This window comes from Rhincodon typus, chromosome 43 (assembly GCF_021869965.1).
Source record: "Rhincodon typus isolate 14 chromosome 43, sRhiTyp1.1, whole genome shotgun sequence".
In the NCBI taxonomy this organism is placed as follows: Eukaryota; Metazoa; Chordata; class Chondrichthyes; order Orectolobiformes; family Rhincodontidae; genus Rhincodon; species Rhincodon typus.
Genome location: NC_063374.1, coordinates 10,917,097 through 10,923,812, shown reverse-complemented (window position 1 = coordinate 10,923,812; position 6,716 = coordinate 10,917,097).

Sequence of the window (6,716 nt, the reverse complement as noted above, 5' to 3'; positions counted from 1 at the left end):
CACCTTTGACATCCTGTGCAATTGTGACAAAGATAAAGTGACTTTCCTTGTCCTTCTGAACAAAGCTGTCTGCGGGCTTTCACACAAGTGATCACTGTTGACAGATTCTAACCAGGCTGGTCAAAAAGAGACTAAAAGATGGTCTTTCTTTGTGCAGAGAGTTTATTGACTTTACTCATCCAACAATTCTATCACCCAATCCCAGACGTTCCCCTTTTATACTTTTAGACATTGACATCACATGTTTCTCTTCTAACTTTCTTCACTTATTATTATTGGTCACCTCTTTGAGTGCCACTCCAGATATTCAGCTTGTTCAGAGAAGTTATAACACACCTCTGGAGCATTTGAAACCTAAACCTAGACCTCATGGCTCAGCAGTAAGGATACTACCACTGCACCGCAAGAGGTTTCAAATGCCACTCCATACAAATGGATGGACTTACTCTTACCTGGTTCCTTTCTAATACTTCAGATGATCGCCTGCAGTGGGTTCTCTTCCTGTTCCCGTTGCTGCCCCGTTACCACTGATATTACCTGAGGATATTCTGAGTTCCCTGTATTTCTGAGCTACATGTTGCACAGTGTTTTCATTTTTGTTGGTACAGAGCTTTATAGTGTTGCTAATAAAAGAAATACTTAATATATTTCCTGCTTTTGAATACACAGCTGCAGTGAAGACAAAAGCAAAATATTTGCTCATTACATCCACCACATCCTTATTATTTACTATTAACTCCCCACTCTCATTCTCGAGAGGACTAAGACTCACTTTACTCACTCTTTTCCTTTTTAAATACCTGTAGAAACTCTTGCTATCCACAATGTCCTCACTGTACATAATGCAAGTTCATGAACGGTCCTAAGATGATCACTTTTGGTCCTGACATTGTGCTGTGAATCTCAGATTACCCTGGGAAGGGTAACAAATCTAAAAGATTTGAGAAGGTGAAACTAGCTGTTTTACACTGAAACACACGGCGCTTACCACTCAAATAGGGTCCTGATGTCAAGCTAAAAAAGCCTAGAATACACATGAGTAATCTGATAAATGAAGTTAATTGGTGGTGTGATACCAGATATGCAGACTGTACATGCCAAAGACTGGCAAATCATATCAAAATAGCATTTCTTTTTGAGATAGTAGGAACTGCAGATGCTGGAGAATCCGAGACAACAAGGTGCAGGGCTGGATGAACACAGCAGGCCAAGCAGCATCATAGGAGCAGAAAGGCTGACGTTTCGGAAGGGTCTAGGCCCGAAACGTCAGCATTTCTTTTTGGTTGTTTGTATTGAGCAAGGTACTAACCATACCTTATCAGCCTGCACTTACAAAAGTAACAACAGTGTCCAGCATTAGATGTGATGCTGCAATTGGACTGCTAAGTGTGCTAAGAATCACGCTGACAACCAATTTAAGACTGTCATTTGGTCTCTCAGTACAGTTCACTTGAATGTACTGGAAGCTACATACATTGATAGGGGGCCTTGTTCTTTGCACTCAGAACAAACAGTTAAAAACACTGCACCTGTTTAAATCTAACAAAATAGGTTGCAAAATTGGTTACTTCTCAGACCAGTGCCTTGACCAACCAGAGTCAACTTCCTAGTTTAACATTTAAACAGTGCTTGGCAGTTAACTGCCAGTTATCATCTAACCAGTGCATTTTCCATAGCAACACCTCTGTCAATCAGAGTCACTTGTCAACCAGTCAACAGCCTCTTCTCCTACAGTATAAATGTTCTTTTCCATTTACATTGGTATTTATTGCAAGGTGTCCTGATGAATGCAAGGTGAAAGGCTTTTTTCAGTAATTTCTTATATATCCTAACTTCACCATCATTCTGCACTCCTCCATCCTTGTTAAATTATCAGATTACCTATACAACATCCAGCATTGGATGAGAAGAATTTTCCTTCAATTAATGTGAAGGTTGAAGTCATTACAAACCCACTGACTCCCAGAGTTACCTTGACTACACATCCTCACTCCCTACTTCCTGCAGGGATTCCATTCCATTCACTCAGTTTCTCCATCTGTTCTGAGAATGCAACTTGGGTGCCTCCAACATGACTTTTTATCTCAACTGAAGATACCCCCTGTCCTCCATCTGTGGTGGACAGGACCCTCAGCCATGTCCACCCATCTCTCACACTTCTGCCCTCATCCCTTCCCCTCCTTCCCAGAACAGCAGTAGGGTTCGTCTAGTCCTCACTTTGCACACAGCCAACCCCCGCACTCAAAGGATTATCCTGTGCCATTTCTGCCACCTCCAGCAGGATGCCACCACCAAACACACCTTCCCCTCCCCTCCACAGTCAGCATTCCATAGGGACTGTTCCAGCACTGCTCCTCCATCACTTCGGACATTTCCTCACTCCCCAAAGGCACCTTTCCCTGCAATCACAGGGGGTGTAGCACTTGCCCATTCACCACCTCCCTCCATACTATCCAAGGCCCCAAACACACCTTCCAGGTAAAGCAGCATTTTACCTGCACTTCACTCAATCTGGGTGACTATGTTCACTGCTCACAATGTGGTTTTCTTCAAACTGGGGAGATCAAACACAAACTGAATAATTACTTTGTGGAGCACCTCCACATATCCATAGGAATGAGTCTGACCTTCCAGCGGCTCTGCCAGTTCACAGACCACCTCTTCCTCATGCTAACATTTCTGTCCTGAGCCTGCTGCAGTGTTCGAACAAAGCTGCAGGAACCACACCTCGCTTTCCATTTCGGTACTTGGCAGCCACAAGGTCTCCATGTTGAATTCCACAGCTTCAGAAATAAAAACAAAAGAACTGCGGCTGCTGTAAATTAGGAACAAAAACAGAAGTTTCCAACAACTTCTGTTTTTATTCCACAGCTTCAAAGCCCGACCTCCATTTATCTTATATTCAGCCCACCTATGATCTTGTCTTGATTATGCTTGTTCACTTTGTTCCCAGCAGAACAGACCTATTGTCTCCCTTTCACACCTTCAGTTACACCCATTGTATATCATTATTTCTCTTTCACGCCAACTAGAACTCTTTGTCTTTTACACTGGGCCTTAACACCATCTTACCCCTCACTCCTCATCTCAACTCAAGACTCAAAATGTTAATCTCTTTCTGTCCACAGATGCTGCATTGCTCTAGCATTTTCTTGTATTTGTTTCAGAATTACTGTATCTGCAGTATTTTGCTTTTATTAGGTTGAAGTAAATGTTTGCTACTGAGTCCATCCCTCTTCCTTGCAATAGTCTAAGTTTAAACCAAGCTGTTTCCTACCTTAAAAACCAAAAAAAACTCCAGTGCTGTAAATCAGAAGCAAAAACAAATTGCTTGAAAAACACAGCAGGTCCGGCAGTATCTGTGGAGAGAAATCAGAGTTACCATTTCAGTTCCAGTTCTGAGGAAGGGTCACTGGACCCGAAACATTAACTCTGATTTCCCTTCAGAGATGCTGCCAGACCTGCTGAGCTTCTCCAGCAATTTCTGTTTTCTACCTTGTTGTAGTATTGGATTTGAGATGAATCCAACCACAAATCCACACCAGCAATAAACCTACCAATTTCATCTCTGCCATATCACTGACTATCCTTGCCTCAATCTGTCTACCACTGACATTCTCTCTCAATCTTAGTTTGGGATTATGGTCGGCATTGACTGGTTGGACCGCAGGATCTGTTTCCGTGCTGTATGACTCTAAGACTGTCATGGCCCATTAGCTGTGAACTTAACCATTCCAGTGTACAACAGGTTGTTCTCCCAAATTCTACGCTCTATAAGTTTGAGATCACCTCAAACTCTGTTGCCTGTGATCTAACTCACACCATTACCCTCTATCACTGCTGTGCTTGCTACATTGATCAGGGTGGGATTCCAGTCAAGCCATGTCTTGGTTTTAAAATTCCCTTACTTGTTTTCAGTTCCTGCAGTGGCTTAACCCCTTTTTCCCTTATCTCTGTACTTTTCTCCAGCTCCTTAACCCTCTGAGATATCTGTGCTCCTCTAACTCTGGCATTGGGTGCAATCTCAAATGTAATTGGTCCACTATCGGAGTGGTTACATCAATATAAGTTGTTGTTGGCTTTGCTCACACACCTGAGAATGAATAAAAAGCCTGGGCTTGAGGGCGTTGCAGTAATGTTGCAGTGAAATGCAACTGATAATGATGGACCAAATCAATGGAATGTGACCCCATGGCAGTGAAGATGACAGTGAGCAGCAAAATCCTCTTCCCTGTTAAAAGATTAGGATTCCTCCCTGTTCATCCCAACCTGCCAGATCCAGAGAATGAAATCCAGAATTTAGTGGTGGGCATCTTAGGTATTTGTCACCAGCTGCTCTGCCACAGTGGCACTGTTTGATGAGAATGTTGTGCATTGTTTGCACTGTCTGTATTGCCAAGTTTCACAAAATATATATGTATATTTCATCAAATATAAAATATTGTTTTGATAACTAAAGATAGTTACTGTCTGGTCATCGCTCATGAGGCAACAGGTTAAAGAACCGCTTCTTCCCTGCTGTTATTAGATTACTGAGTGGACCTCTCTAACTTCAAATAATGTTGATCTTGCTTTGTGCACCTCCTGTGCAATTGTAACCTTGTATGCCTCACTCTATCTGAGCACCCTATGATCTTATGTCCTCTTTTGCTGTGATCTGCCTGTACTGCTAGCAAAACCAAGCTTTTCAACTTAGGTACATGTGAGTACAATAAATCAAATCAAATGACTGATCGTTCATCTGTTATAATGTTGGTTTTTCTCAGCCAACCTGTTGTAACAATTCACTCATTACCTCCTTTTACTGTTTCCTTTCAGGCAGAGTACTGGCTGCATTTAACTCCACTGATATGAAGCTATTCAGGCAACCAGACATACCTGCTGTTTCCTATATTCACATAGCAATGTTAAATCATTGGCTCATACCACATTCTGACATAACTGATTATCTAATTCATTCCTTAGCCAGGCACATTCCCTTCATTTCCTACCTTTCAATCTGTGACAGCCTGTTATGTCTGCTGCTCACTGTGTATGATGTGGAGGTGTCAGTGTAGGACTGGGGTGGACCAGGTCAGAAATCACACAACACCAGGTTATAGTCCAACAGGTTTATTTGAAAACACAAGCTTTTAGAGTGCAGCCCTAATTCAGGTGTTAGTGAGAGAGGTGGTACCAGACACAGAATTTATAAGTAAAAGATCAAAGCGTCACACCATTGATGAGGATGTATTAAACAAATTTAAGATGCTGTTAAATCTTTAATCAGATAGAAGGTTTTAATTGATTAATATGAAGATGTAAATCACCAAATTCCTTTCAAGTCACTGCCCTGAGAGAACTAAAGGTTTTATCAGTGTAAAGAAGAGGTGACATTTTAGGTCAGACAATGCATATTAGGTGTGAGGCCTTGTTTAGAATCTGTTTGTGTTTTGGTTTGGAGTCAGACTGGTTTAATTTCTAAAGTAGGAATTTATAAAACACCACATTGATTGACTGTCTATAAATTGTGTGGTTTTTGAACAAAATATAATGTATCTGCAAATACAAATTTGTGTGTGTGCGTGTGTCTGTGTGTGTGTGTGTGTGTGTGTGTGTGTGCGCGCGCGCACGTGTGTATGGGAAGGGGGGAGAGAGAGGGAGTGTGTGTGAGGAGGGGGAGAGAGAGTGAGTCTATGTGGGGGTGGGGGGGAGAGTGTGTGGCATGAGAGAGACAGAAGGGGAGAGAGAGTGTGTGTGTGTGTGTGTGTGTGTGTGTGTGTATGTGTGAGAGAGAGAGAGAGAGAAAGGGAGAGATAGTGTGTGTGGGAAAGAGAGTGTGTGTGGGGGTGGTGAGAGAGAGAGTGTGGGAGTGTGTGTGGGGAGTGGTGAGAGAGAGAGCTAGCATGTGAGGGGGGAAAGAGTTTGTGTGTGTGTGAGAGAGGGAGGGGAAGACAGAGAGAGAGAGTGTGTGTGAGTGGGAGAGAGAGAAAGAGTGTTTGTGTGTGTGGGAGAGAGTGTGTATATGTGTGTGGGAGAGAGGTTTGTGTGTGTGTGTGTGTGTGTGTGTGCGTCTGTGTGTGACAGAGAGAGTGTGTGTGTGGGTGGGTGGTGGCAGAGAGAGAGAAAGAGTGTGTGTGTGCGTGTGTATGTGTGTGTGGGAGAGTGTGTGAGGGGGGAAGACAGAGAGTGTGTGTGTGTGTGCACGTATAGGGGAGTGGACAGAGAGGGAGAGTGTGAGGAGGGAGAGAGATGGAGTGTGTTTGTGTGAGAGAGGAGGGGGAGAGAGAAAGTGTGTGTGTGTGACTGTGTGTGTGGACATATGGGGGGTGAGAGAGAAGGAGTGTGTGTGTGTGAGAGAGACAGACAAAGAGTGTTTGTGTTGTGGGAGTGAGAGAGAGAAAGTGTGTGTGTGGTGGGGGGTGGGTGTGGAAGAGAGTGTGTGTGGGAGAAAGAGTGTGTCTGTTTTTGTGTGTGTAGGGGGTGTGGTGGTGAGAGAGACAGTGTGTGTTTGTGAGAGAGTGAGAGGTGGGAGGGGAGACGGTGAGGGTGCGCACACGTGTGTGTGTGTGCGTGCATGCCAGTATCTTATGATGGATGAGGTAATCATTTGGCTAACGCTCCAGTTAAAATAGCCTGTAGTTCACTCAGTTCAGGCCACACCATCTAAGCTGCAGATTAATTAAAATCCAGGCAAGCTCCTCCTCTAGCTGTGAAGGTGCTCACAGCTTTAACAT